Genomic DNA, 14,917 nt, shown 5'->3' with positions numbered 1-14,917 from the left:
CATTGACAAGTCTAAGCAGTGGATTTTTAAAAATTGAGGAGTAACTCTAAGCCTGAGGTCCAGAAGTTAGCAAAGTCTGGCCAAATGGCAGCCTGATCTCTCCGCTGAGGGTCATAAGATCCTCTCTCCATTATCCCTTTATCCTCTAACTGCAACATCAGCGACTGGCCAGTGTTGTTTGTTTTAGTGATCTTTCTTACACTAAGAGGGTTTTATTGGTTCAGATCCATAATTTCAGCCAGATTCTCTTTGGTTATCAGATGTGGCAAGCTAAGAGGAAAGGAAAGATCAGGTAGCTGACACAGTGGGCCTTTCAAGTATGTTTCAGCTGCATGGGGGAGGGGAGGTGCTTCCTCAGAACTGACTTCCATCACTTGTAACTACTCCACTTTTGCTGTTAGAGGTGAAAGATTAGAAAGCTGTATTCACAGGAATCCAAAGTTAGGAAATGTTGATGGAGAGACCAAAGGCTGGCAAATAAAGTCAGAAGTAACCCTGGAGCGATAAACAGCTCTTCAGCAAACATTTAGATTAGTATGACTCTCCTTAGGCTTCTGAACAACATTGTCAGTGTTTGTATTCACATGTTTGCCTTAACTATGGTTTCTATTGCTATGATAAAACACTATGACCAAAAGTTACTTGGTAAGGAAAGGGTTTATTCTGGCTTTTAACTCTTTGGTCACAGTCCATCATCAAAGGAAGTCAAGGCAAGAGCCTGGAGTTAGGGACTGAAGCAAAGACCTCGGAGAACGGCTGCTTACTGCCTTGCTCAGCCTGTTTGTTTTTAAACATATTTATGTATCTGAGTCCTCTGTTTGCATAGTAGTACCCCAGGACTACTAGCCAGGGGTAGCACCATCCACAATTGAGCTGAGCCTTCTCACAATCCATCACTAAGAAAAATATGCTACGTTTAAGTTGGGCTCAGTGGTGCATGCCTTTAGTCTCAGCACTTGGGGAACAAAGTAGATCTATGATTTCAAGGCTAGTCTGGTCTATGTAGCAAGTCCAAGGATAGTTTTACATAGAGACCCTGTCTCCAAAAAAAAAAAAAAAAAAAAAAAAAGCACCACAGGCTTGCCCACAGACCAATCTGGTAGGGGCATTTTCTCAATTGAAGTTACCTCTTCCAAAACGACAATAGCTTGGGTCAAGCTGACATAAGTAGCAAGCACACATGTAGACCAACTCTTCCAGAGAAACTTTCCCTTGATCTTGGCATTCTCTCAAAAGACAAATTATTATTTTAATTTAACTTTACTTTTCATGTATTTACATCCCACTCACTGCCCCTCTCCTGGTCACCCCCTCCCACAATTCTTCCCCCCATCCCCATCCCCTTCTCTGAGCGGAGGGTGCCCCCCTTGGTATCCCCTCATCCTGGCACATCAAGTCTCTGCAAGGCTGGGTGCTTCCTCACCCATAGGCAAGACAAGGCAGCTCAGCTAGTAGAACATATCCCTCAGACAGGCAACAGCTTTTGAGATAGCCCCTGCTCCAGTTGTTTCAGACCCACATGAAGACCAAGCTGCACATATGTAGGGGGAGGCAGAGGTAGGGAAAAGCCAGGTAACATGCCAACTCTTGAAAGAGTGGCATGTACCATTCTCCACTGTCTGTCCTTTCCCTATGTGTCTGGCCACTCCAAAGGTATATACCTATTCTGTTGTATTTGCTAGGGTTGAAATAAGTAGGAAGCTCATTTTGATGCATTTAGGTGGCAAAGATGATAGAATGGGGAAACCACCAGCTGCTAACAGTGTCTTACGTTTTGTTGAGGAAACCTGACAAGGAACCATCAGAAATGATCCAAAAAGCTACCTAGTCTGTGATGGTTATGAAAATTCTCTGCTGTCATTCTTACCTTGACAAAGAGTTGGGGTGGCAGAAAATTGAGGGAACATTTCTGGCTCAATTTTGCTTCAAAGCATGACCCTATAAAGCAAGCAGTATTAATCTCATGTGTTGCTTCTTGGAAGGAAAGTGCCTCGTTTCCCAGCATTCCTGCCCATGAGGTGAGGCATACCCTACACAGATCTGGTTCACATTGGACACTGGCCATGGCCTCATAAAATGCTTCCAAGAGAACTGTCAAGTTTTGGTGCATATCTGGCCTCAGTTTCTTCTAGTGTACACATAATGTAAGAATTTGTGTTTTCTCAAGATAAGAATACAGCTGAGTAGGTGAGAGCTCTATTTGGAAGCACAAGAACCTGAATTCGGATCCTCAGCACCTATGGGAAAAGCTGAACTCAGGGTACCTAGAACTCCACAGCATTAGGGGAGATGACAGATTATGAGGAGTTTGCTGGCCAGTTAGCCTAGCCTAGAAAAGCAAGAGTCTGGGTTAGTGGGACTTTGTCTCAAGGCAATAAGACAAAGGAAAATACTTGAGGTCCTGCTCAATACATGTGCCCACACATTTTTGTACAACACACACACACATACACACACACACACACATTTCTATACCAATCAGCCTGCCCACCTGCCCGTTTGTGCCAGGGCTCCAAACTTACAACCACACAACCCTTGGTTAAGTAGCCAACGCTTTCATTGTCCTGCTGATCTGGGATTTCTACTTTTAAACAGAATGCTCTTGGTGGAAAGCCTGTCTAACTTCTGCAGGGAGAATGTACCTAGGCCAGTAGAATTCAAACTCTCAGCATCTCAGCAGGGGACAAACAGGCCCCACCCAATACATTTCTGATTTTTGGTGAATTATACTCATGCATATTATCAAATAAAAAATGAAAAAATATATACAAATGGGGGTTTAGTAGTATAGTGACTGCTTAACATGGGTAAAGTACTAAGCTTAACACCCACTAATTAGGCTGGAATGAGTTTAGTGGTTAAGAGCGCTTGCTGTTCTTCCAGAGGACCCAGGCCCAGGTTCTAGCACCCCCGTGGCAGCTCACAATCATCTGTAACTTCAGTTCCAGGGGATCAGATTCCCCTTAGGGAAATATAAATATAAACACACATATTACATAATATATATTTATATATTATTTTAAAGAAAACAGTATAAGCTGTCCTCCATGGCTTTCTTAGTAACTCTTAGTGCTCATCCTTCATCTTCCCATTCCACAAAGACCCCAAGCAAGTTTTCTTATTCTCCCCTTCATAGTTCCTGTGACTTACTATATAACCCCCTCTCTAGAATTTCTGCCTCTCCACAGCCCCATCTGGTCCCTGTTCACTGTTCTGATACCTGCTGTTATTCCAACTTATGTATTCACATCTAAACATTCAGAACTAATGTCCACAGGTAGAGAGAACTTGGGCTGTTTGCTTTTCTGGGTTCGGCGACCTTGCTCACTATAATTTTCTAGTTCTATTGACTTACCCACAAATCTCATTTTTCTTTACAGCAAACAGAATATAATTGTATATGTATATCTCATTTTCATTATATACTTGTCAGTTGAAGGACATGTTGCTTGCTCTATTTCCTAACTATTTAGAGTGAAAATGGACATGACTGAGCCCATTATCTGTGGAGCAGGGAGTAGAGTCCTTTAGGCATATGGCATTGAGTAGGAGAGCTGGGGCATATAGTTCATCTACTTAGCTTTTTGACTGTTGTCCACACTGACTTCAGTCTGGTGGCACCAGTCTAGAATCTCACACCTGGTGAATGAGGATTCCTATTTCCCCACACCTACTCCACTTTTTATTGTCAGTTGTTCCTTCTTGGGATAAAATAAAATTTCAAAGTTTTAATTTGCATTTTCCTTATTGGTAAGGATGTTGAACACTTTTAAAGATATTTCTTAGCCATTTAGTTTTTTTTTTTTCTTTTGAGATCTACAGCCCATTTTTAAATTGGCTCATTTAGTCAGGTGATGGTGGCACACACCTTTGATCTTGGCACCTGGGGAAAGGCAGAGGCAGATGGGTCTCTTGAGTTTAAGGCCAGCCTGAGTTGCTGGACACACAGGACTACACAGAGAAACCCTGTCTAAACAAACAAACAAACAATAACAACAAAAAAAACAAAGCAAAATATTGGCTCTTTTTTTATTTTTGTTTTACTTGTATTTTGGATATGAATCTTCTATCAGATGTATAGTTGGCAAAAATTTATGGGCATCCACACTTGTTTTCTTCACAGTACAGCTTTCTGGTTTTATGAGGTCCCATTTGTCAGCTGGTGACTTTAATTCATGAGGGAAGAGTCCTAATTAGAAAGTGCTGGACTCATCTGTTTGTAGGGACTTGCCTGTTTTCTTCTAGCAATTTCAGGTTTCCTGCTGAGGTCTTTGGTCCTTTTGGAGTTTTAATTTTGTTCAGGTGATACAGGTAATCTCATTCAGCACCACTAGAAGATAATTTTCCCCCAGGGTATATTTTTGGCATCTTTATCAAATATGAGATGATTTCACTCGTTTTGAGTTTTCTGTTTTGTTCCATCTACATGTCTGTGTCTCTTTTGTGCCAATGCCATGAGGCTTTTTACTAGTATAGCTCTGCAATAGTATCATAAAATGCATCTTGAAGTCTGGTATGGCAACCCTTCCAGGCTTCTTCTTGTTCAGGATTCTTTTGGCTATCTTTTGTGTTTGCATCCAAATTTTAGTGTGGGTTTTTCTTTCTGTGAAGAATGTTGTGGGGATTTTGACTGGTATTACATTGAATCTGTCAATTGCTTTTGATAGAATGGTTATTTTCACAGCATTAATTCTACTAACCCAAAAGCATGGGGTGTCTTTCTCTTTCTAGTCTCTCTCACCTTTCTTCCTGGCTCTTAAGTATATATATATTGGTCTTCTCTCCCTCCCACTATTTTATTCCTTTATGACCTCTTTCTCACTGCTTATTTGCAATACTGACTTTTTAAATAGATTTTTTCCACCTTGCCACTTTACTGAAAACATTGGTGGGATTTTGGGGTTCCTTCATGTAAAATATCCTCTGCAAATAGGAATTTGACTTAATTTGCTATTTGTATCCCTTCAGCTTAAGTTTGTTCAAGGTCTTTTCTGCATCTATTAGGATGATCACGTGATATTTGTATTTAAGCCCATTTATATGGCTTAAACATTTACTGAGTTTTTGCACATGACAAACTATCCCTTCATCTCTGGCATAAAGCAAATTTGGTCATGGTGATCTTTTAATAGATGCCTGTATTGTTTGTGTATTCATTTGTTGAATATTTTGAATCTATGTTCACCTGGAATACTGGCCATCTTTTCTTCTAATTCCATGAAACCATTTTTTTAAAAAAGCATCTTCCCATAAGACCTACTTTTTGTTTAGTTGTTCTGAAGACACTGCATGCTCTGCAGGCGCATCTTCCACTGTGTCTCCCCTTGAAGTCTCTGTTGGTCTCACACTCCTCAGAGCAGCTCTGAGGAAAGCACCATCATCGTGAATTCTCTCTCTTGCTGATTTTTCAATATGCATACTTAGAGCTTTTGTACTGCCTTTTATATATTCCAGAGGTTTTGTTGTTAGCATCTTAATTACAGGATTTTTCTTTCTTAATTTCTTCTTTGATTCAGTCATCACTTAGCAATTTGTTGTTTAATCTCCTTAACTTTGTACATTACGAGAGCTTTCCTTGCTGTCGATTTACTGTACTGTGGTCAGAAAGGATGCAGTTATTTCAAATTCTCTCAATTTAAGATGTTGTGTCCCAGGATGTGCTCTATTTTAGAGATGCTTCCATGGGTTGCCGACTAGAATGTATATTGTTATTTGGGCCAAATATTCTGTATACCTTTATTAGGTATACATCTATTTGATGTATGATATGTTTTAAGTTTTTTTTCTTAATGACTGTGCAATACTGAAATCATCCCTTACTTCCCATTTGGGAGTTAATTTGTGCTTTTAAGCATATGCTTTTGATGAAAAGTGGATTTACTAGACTTTGGTGCATATGTTTAAGAGTATGTCTTTTTGGTTAATTGTTCTATTGATTAGAATGAAGTGTCCTCATTTCTCTGATTTTAGTTTGAAATTTATTTTGTCAGATACTAGAATATGGACACCTTTTTGTTCCTAGTTCCATTTTCTTGGTATACTTTTCCATCCTTCCACTTTAAGGTGATTTATATCTTTTAAGAAAGCATTTTGTGGACAACACAAATGGATTTTGTTTCTTAACCCATTAATCAATGGGTGTTGAGGCCATCTAGTATGTGGATTGCTATCATTTTTTCTTTAGTTCCTAGTGCTAGTTTGTTTCAGTGATCATAGCTTCCTTTGTTTTCTTTTTAGTCTTTCGAAGTACTGCTTCCAGGATTCTCTGTGGAGCTCACTTAGTAGACTTCTTTTAGCCTGTTATTATCATGGAAAAATCTCCTTTCCCCACCCAAGGCAAACAGCTTTATTGGGCAGTTTAGATTGGCAACTGTTTTTTTTGTTTGCTTGTTTGTTTGTTTTTTAAATGAGGGGGTTTCTTTGTGTAGCCTTGACTGTCCCGGAACTTGCTAGACCAAGGTGGCCTTGAGCTCACAGAAGTCTGCCTGCCTCTGCCACCAGAGTGCTGAGTTTAAAGGTGTCGGCCACTACTTGCTGGTGCATCACTGGTCTTTTAGAACCTAAAGTACATTGCTCCAGGCTCTGGCTTTTGAAGTTTCCGTTGGGAAATCAGGTGTTTCATTCTAATGAGCTTTCCTATGTATTTAATGTTTTGACTATATTCTGAGTTCTTTTCTGGTCTCATTTGAAGTTCTGTGTGCTCCTTGTATCTGAATGGGTACATTTTTCCTTAGATTTTTGTCTTTTCACAGTGTCCCATAGTCATTACATGCTGCTTTTGTGTGCGTGTTTTTTTTTTTTTGAAAAAAAAAATCCTACTTTTTTGCTTGTGTGGTCTAATTCTTTGTCTTCAAGTTCTGATGGTATATCTTCTCCCTGATCACTCTCCTTGTCTGTTCCTTGAGTTTTATAATTCAGCTGAGTTTTAAAATTCCATCTTCATTTAAGCTTGAGTTTTCTTTAGTATGTCTATTTCTGTTTAATGTCTACGTTTTTGTTTTTGTTTTCTTTTTAAAGATTTATTTACTATTATTTGTAAGTACACTGTAGCTGTCTTCAGACACACCAGAAGAGAGCATCAGATCTTGTTATGGATGTCATGAGCCACCATGTGGTTGCTGGGATTTGAACTCAGGACCTTCAGAAGAGCAGTCCGTACTCTTACCCCCTGAGCCATCTCACTAGCCCTGTCTACATTGTTTTTAAATCCCTAATTGTCTTGCTACATTCACCCCTGCCTGTGTTTTCTTTTTTGTCATTTTTATTGTACATTATTGCTATTCTTTAAGTTTATCTAGTTGTCAATGTCTTCATTAAACTCGCTGAATTCTTTGATGACATAATTATTCTCTACATTCAGTGTCTTGGTTATCCATCCAGGTGATTCTCATTTGAGAACACTTCTAGTAGTGGTGGGGTTTGGGTGGTGGAGAAGCATGCTATCTTGACCTTTCATATTGCTTGTGGTTTTGCAATACAACCTGGGTTTGTGAACATCTTTTGCTAGTTATGTGTTTGAAGTGAAATTCTAGGTTGCTTCTATTAAGTGGAAGTTTCGTTTGGGTTTTGTTTTTGCACGCTACCCCTTGACTTCACATCAGATATGCATAGTTGGTAGGTTAGTCATTCGTTCAGGTAGTGTAGATATTGAACTGAAGGGGTAGTGGTGATTCCAATTCACTGTTAAGGAAAAAAGTACGTGAATGGGACAAACAACTGGATCTGCTTGGGTTGATGTGCAAGCTGCTACCTGAGCTACACCACCAGGGAGTGTGAAGATGGTGTGGGTAGGCCAGGGTCTTGGGTATTCATCAGGCTAGGCCAATATACAGGCTGTGTTGAGCAACTGCGGCTACTAGGCCTAAAGGGTAGGGGTGGTAGGTGAGATTCCACAGGTTTACCAGACCGGACAGCATAAAACCTGCAGCTCAATCTCAGAATTGGGGAAGGTGCATGGGGGCTAGGGTCTAGGAAACTCACTAGACTGGAAAAGAGCCCAGCATGTGAAGCCCAGACTAGGCCTGGTGAGTAGGTATGGTTGGTGCAGGCAGGGTAAAGTTAGTCACCAGACTGGAGTGGTACACAGGCTAGGCCTGGAATTTTGATTGGCAACCTATTAACCCGTGGAACACACAACCAAATATCAAACACAAACTTCCTGCATTTAGAAGACTGAGACAACCCTGAGATTCCACCTCACACCAGTCAGAATGGCTAAGATGAAGAACTGAGGTGACAGCAGATGCTGGAGAGGATGTGGAGAAAGAGGAACATTTCCTCCATTGCTGGTGGGATTGCAAGCTGGTACAACCACTCTGGAAATCAGTCTAGCGGTTCCTCAGAAAAGCTGAGTCCTTATTTGAGGACTCAGCTATACCACTCCTGGGCATATAACTAGAAGATGCTCCAATATGTAATAAGGACACATGCTCCACTATGTTCATAGCAGTCATATTTATAATAGCCAGAAGCTGGAAAGAACCCAGAAAGAACTCTGTCCCTCAACAGAGGAATGGATACAGAAAGTGTGGTATATTTACACAATGGAATACTACTCAGCCATTAAAAACAATGACTTCATGAAATTCGAAGGCAAATGGATGGAAATTTAGAGTATCATTCTGAGTGATGTGACTCAGTCACAAAGGAACAAACACAGTATGTACTCACTGATAAGTGGATATTAGCGCAAAAGTTCGGAATACCCATGATTCAATTCACAGACCACATGAAGCTCAAGAATACCCAAGTGTGGGTGCTTCAGTCCTTCTTAGAAGGGGGAACAAAATACTTACAGGAGGAAATATGGAGACAAAATGTGGAGCAGAGACTGAAAGGAAAGGCCATCCAGAGACTGCCCACTGCCCCACCTGGGGATCCATCCCATATACAGCTACCAAACCTGGACGTTTTTTGTGGATGCTGGGAAGTGCTTGCTGATAGAAGCCTAATAAGGCTGTCTCCTGAGAGGCTCTACCAGAGCCTGACAAATACAGAGGAGGAAGCTTGCAGCCAACCACTGGACTGAGCATGGGGTCCCCTATGGAGGAGTTGAAAAAGGGACTGAAGGAGCCGAGGGGTTTGCAGCCTCATGGAGGGAGCAACAAAGTCAACAGGTCAGACCCCCCAGAGCTCCTGGGAACTAGACCACCAACCAAAGAATACACATGGAGTGACCCATGGCACTGGCCACATATGTGGCAGAAGATGGCCTTGTTGGACATCAGTGGGAGGAGAGACCCTTGGGCTTGAGGGTGTTTGATGCCCCAGTGTAGGAGAATGCCAGGGTGGGAAAATGGGAGTGGGTAGGTAGAGGAGCACCCTCACAGAGGCAAGGGGAGTTGGGATAGGATAGGGGATTCCCGAAGGGGAGACCTGGAAAGGGGAAAATATTTGAAATGTAAATAAAGAAAATATTCAAGAAAAAAAAAAGACTGAGGCAGAACTGTCAAGTAAGGCCAGCCTGGGTACACGGAGAAACTCTTTAAAACAAATAAACAAACAAACTCCCCAACAACCAAAAAGCCAAGTAAATGATAAAGACCTTTGTATGTCTTAAATGTGACTTAGTCTGAAGTATATTTAACTGCCCATGATCTTAAAGCCCATTTTCCATTTAATTTTCATACAGTCCTAAAAAGCTTTGTTACAATAAAAACAAATGCCAGACAGTCTGTTTCATGCTATATCTAAATCCTGGACACTGCATGGCATATACATGCTCGGTAAATATTTACTGTACAGCAGGTTAGCATTTGTAAGTGTGAACAAGGCCTGGGCTTGATCTTAATACCATAAAAATATGGATACAAAAATATTCTGAAGAGTTTTTTGTGTGCTGGAGAATTACTGGTAAACATTTTGACTGCTAAAATGGGTTAGACCCTGACAACACCTTGTCTTAGCTGCACTTTGCTGTTTAATCTAGTGACCACTTATACTCCCCATTCTAAACATAGTAGAAACATCCACAGTAAAGCAACCTAGATATTTGCTATTTTCTCAGAGGCTATTTTGAATTTGGCAGGTAGCCCACAAAAGTACTGTATTACAACATGTCCATGAGCCGAAGAATTTATGAAATATCCTCTTTAGATATCTGTCTATAGTGATTTTTTTTTCTCATCTCATCTTTCAGTGGGAGGACAAGGAAGTCAAGGCACTAAATGGTATTTGTGATGAACAATTTTGATAGTCGATTTGACTGGATTAATAAACATGTAGGGCATTCAGGCAAACCTTTGTATGTGTAAAGCATTTCTAGAGAGGCCTACTTGATGGGGGAGGGTCAATCATGACTTGGGGTGTGGTGACCCAACTCAGCTGCTGATGTGGTACTCCAGAGACAGGCTTTCTCTCTGTAGCCCTGGCTGTCCTAGAACTTGTTCTGTAGACCTGGTAGGCCTCAACTCAAGAGATCCACCTGAGTGCTAAAATTAAAGGTGTATACCACTCTGCCTTACTGATATAATTTTTTACAGGTGCACAGAATGTAACAGGAAGTCATGGAGGATTGTACCAAGGCTCCAGACACATGGTCAGTGAGATGGGCTAATAAGAATGCCTAAGTGGATTGTGCATGAAACTTTAAAGGTGAAATACGTTCAGTGCTTTTCAACACAAACAAAGGGAGACCCAAGTGAGTACAAGTCCACACTTTCTATGACTGCTGTTCTAGAACTGCAACAAGCAGAGATATTTCTTAAATGAGAAATTATATATTTGTAATTAAGAGTACATAGGTGAATACACATCATATGTATGTGATTCACAAGTGCAGCATTTCCAGTTTAGAAACTCTGAAAAAGTTATGTGGCTTTGCTCCCTGGCTCTAAGACTTTTAAATGTAATTCATACTAAATTCATTTAAACTGCAATCAACTCTATACATATGTGTACACACAGGACAGAGGACTGATTAGACACTTACCTTCGGACTTGCCTGCTCTGATTTGTTAACAAACAGTAGGCTGTTCCCTCAGAGTTTTCTGGATTCCCTAATGAGGTTACAAATAGGATTACTGAATTGGAATAATTCAAGGAAACTTTTAAAATTACCCAGAAAATTATCTAGAACAGTACCTTGGGGTTAAGGAAAACAAATCAAGCAAGCGATCATATTTATCCATAATATTTTAATACTTCTCCACTTTTAAATACTGGTTTTAATTTTGTGATTGTAACATGGAAGATCCATCCTTTATATTTTTAAAAAACATCATCAGAATCATAAAGCTATTATAGTTACACTCTACACACTCCCAAGGTACTTTAAAATGATTATGTTTTGAGTCTGTAGATGAACAACGACAACAATCCAAATACATCGCCTGTACAGTCTGGACTAAATACTGGTCAGTGTCTGATCGGACAAACAACTGATAAGTTTAAAGATAACCAGCACAATTTCACAAGTGAACCAGCTCAGCCCAGCTAAAATTCTGTAGCAACTGACACTGCTATTGTATAGGTGTATAAGGTAGTCATGGAAACAAGCAGGTGAGAACCATGTTTCCTTTACTTTACTTTGCCTCCACACATCTCTCTTAGTTAGGCTCCTCCCTCTTTCCTTTGCTGCTCTTCCTATAGCAACACCAAATCAAGTTTCTCCACCTTAAATATGGAATCCTCAATCCCAAGAGGAGCACTGTGCTCCCTCATCACATTTTCTTACATGCAGGGACAAATCCCTGCATCACCAGTATTTTTCAGGTGTCTAACATCAACAGAATGATCCAGTAGAATTGAATAAAGGGGCTTGTTTTGGGGGAGGGTGTAGGATGGGGGCTTCAGCTAAGATAAATAAATACCCAGGTATGAAGAAACAATATTCAATATGTAGAAATTAGCCAAAAGAAAGTAATTCTTGAGGGTCTGAATATTGTAACATGGCCAGCGCTCCTCCTAACTTTGACTGAGTATTTTCAGTATCTCTGAACTCAATTCTAAATCGGACTGGGCAGGGTTATCTCCAATAAAGTACCAGTCAATTACCGAAAGGTAAAATGATCATTGCTTATCTTTTTTACTACAAACATTTTTAGTGTAACATTTTATTTACAGAATAAATTGTAAAAGATTATCACCACATTTAGTGCAAATGTAACTGGTGATAATTAGATGCAGACCCTGCTTTATAACTTTGCGCATGTTTGTAAAATAAAGCTATCCAATTTAGTTTTGAAAGAGTTATTTGCCTGGTTCATCACAGTAACCAGAAATGCAAATAGAGGAACATTTGTAGTGGGTGTAGAGAGTTTTGTTTTTGCTTTTTTTTTTTTTAAATTTGTTTGTTTTTTGTTTTTTTCCCCTAAGATTCTCAAAAGTGCCTATGGCAAATAAACTTTCCCTCCCAACCCTCCCCATTCTCCCATCCCAACCCCACAGCTGATTGCAAAATAAAATACACATTTGAGGTATAAACTTTTCTTTTTTTAAACATCACAATATAAAATGTTAACTGGTGATGTAAACTGGTATGATAATCTGTCGTCCTTGCCTTCCTAGCATTACCATCATATAGGCACTTTTCCACAGAGTCAAATTATGAATAGCATTTCTGTAATAAGGCATATTCCATGCACACCATTTAGAGAAAGGTAAATTAAAAAATATAAAAGATTTATGGGACATGAAACTGCGTGCATGTAATGTAAGCTCTATGTTTTATATGTACTTTTCTCTCTGTACAGAGTAATAAATATCATTCTATCTGATGCAAGTAATTCACTTCCAGGATTGTGCATATTAAGTGATCAGACTAATCCCATCATTAAATTATCACACCTTGCATTCATCTTTAGACTCCATTTCAATGTATGGAATATATACAGGTCATGTTTTACATGACATGACTCTCTGCTTTACAAAAGGGTCTGATTTTTGTGTTTCTAAGGAGAGGAACAAGTCAGCAAAGCATCTACAAAATGCCTGATTTACATAAATACATCTGCTTGTAAACACAAGCAAGAGTTTGAAGTGGGCAGTCATCTCAACTGAAGTGAGTGCCATTCCTTGCCTCAACTCCACACTTCAAAGTTTCTCATAGAGGACTGCAACTAAATCAGGTATTTTACATGTTAGCTTCTCATAGCAACTAAAGACATTTTTCAGTTTGAATAGTGTGAAATTTTACTGCTCTGCTGAAATTTATGATCAAGAAGCAAATTGGAGCATTGTTTAGATTTTCTATGTATACCTTCGATATATCATTTAAAGTAATCCAAGCTAGAAAAACTACCATATTTGTTACAGAATACTAGAAATATTAAATCAAATGTCAAATTCAAACAGTCTGATTTGGTTTAACAAGTAATACCATATATTCTCTTACAAATTTCAGGGAAAATATGAACCCACTTTATCCTGACCTCTGTATATAAAGTACTCTATACCCATAAGAGATGTACAGTTGTCTCTGACTGGAGGCAGGCAGAACCAATTTAAAAATTACCAAATTGTGTTTGTAACAAACTGAAAAAAGTTGGTAGCACATAGTACACAACTAAAATATATAATAAAAATATAAAGGTATCTGGGGGGAATAAAGCTTTTCATTCTTTCTCCATCAGAACCAACGTTCTTCATGGGAGTAAGACTATAGAAAAGGCAAAAATCACAGGTTATTGACAGTCCTCAGTTATGAAGAGACACACAACATGAATCCTTATAGAAATCAGCAGCAATAGATTCTATGATTATACAAAGCAAAAAAGTCAAAAACTTCCGGACACAGACACAGACTGTAGGCCTATAAAAAGAAGCCCATCTGAATATTTGGTGCACAGAGAGCACATGCCTCAGGTGCGTTCAACTTTTGTGCTTTTCTTTTGTGCACAAAACCTGATACAACTGAGGATCTTAGGCTGGACCATGGTAAATAAAAAATTCTGAAAAAGTTCCTCAAAATTAAAGCATCGGTTAATTCCTAGTTGTAATTCAAAGTTATTTTTTTTCACTCCTAGGAGCAAGCAAATAAAAATATAGCCATATCCATGTGATTCTACAGTATTTATAGTTACACGCTGAGCGAGGAGATCTAGCAGGAGATGGCTAGTGTTGGATGCCCAGCTTTACTATTGCAATGTTTCTTCCTGGGCCACAGACAAGGCTGTCAAGGCTGTAGATCCTGCGTTCCAGCTTAGAGGATTCTTTTTTTTTTCCTTCTTTCTCCAACATGGAATGTCACACAGCCTTGCTTCAGTCACTGCAGGGGGAAAAGACAAGTAAAAACCTAAGCAATAGCAATATATGCAGTAAAAGCATGAAAACTACCAGAATGGGTGTCTCACACCCTCCTTGTCCATGGAGTACACAGAATCTATGTCATTTATCTTTAAAGGATTTCACCCTTGTAAATGCAAAATTATTGACCTTACATTTGAAAATATATCCTCTGTAAGCAACAGAAAATCTAATGGGATCTTTTGGAAGTTATGGGAAAAACATATGGAGAGCAACATGCTTTCTCAAATATTAGCCTATAAATTAGCCTTGCCTTCTTCTCAGCCTTAGGCAGGAGTTATGTCATCTAATACTATGTCCAAGAACTTGATAATTCTACCCAAGTTATATGGGGGCAGTGTGTATGTGTGTGTGTGTGTGTGTGTGTGTGTGCACGTGTCTTACTTAAGAAATAAATATGCTCATGGTCCAAGAGAATTAAAACTACATTAAGAACTTTTGTTTGCCAAGATAAAGAAGATCTGAAAGTTTTACTTTATATATTTATGAAAACCTATGTGGAAATAAAACACATTTATTACTGGAGATATCAGTTAATGTAACCTCTCCAGACAGTAATCTATAAACTATAAATTTATGGTCCCCTAAGCAGTAGTACTACATATAGTTAACACACAGAAACTTTGTAGTTCAAAGTGACTTAAGATAAAACTATAACACTGTATTAGTAAAG

At 39.2% G+C, this 14,917-nt stretch overlaps 1 protein-coding gene across 3 annotated transcripts in view; it reads right to left on the bottom strand.

The window, feature by feature from the left end:
- Nucleotides 1-11,115: 11,115 nt before the first annotated feature.
- Nucleotides 11,116-14,917, bottom strand: part of Cert1 (ceramide transporter 1) — a 103,380-nt gene continuing 99,578 nt past the window's right edge. For all 3 annotated transcript variants that reach the window (XM_031360338.1, XM_031360339.1, XM_031360340.1), the window contains one exon: nucleotides 11,116-14,206. The gene's annotated coding sequence lies outside the window, so the exon portion shown is untranslated. The remainder of the gene's footprint in view (nucleotides 14,207-14,917) is intronic.

The sequence above is a fragment of the Mastomys coucha genome, unplaced genomic scaffold (genome assembly GCF_008632895.1).
Source record: "Mastomys coucha isolate ucsf_1 unplaced genomic scaffold, UCSF_Mcou_1 pScaffold8, whole genome shotgun sequence".
NCBI lineage: Eukaryota > Metazoa > Chordata > Mammalia > Rodentia > Muridae > Mastomys > Mastomys coucha.
This window is presented reverse-complemented; position numbering and strand designations above follow the sequence as displayed.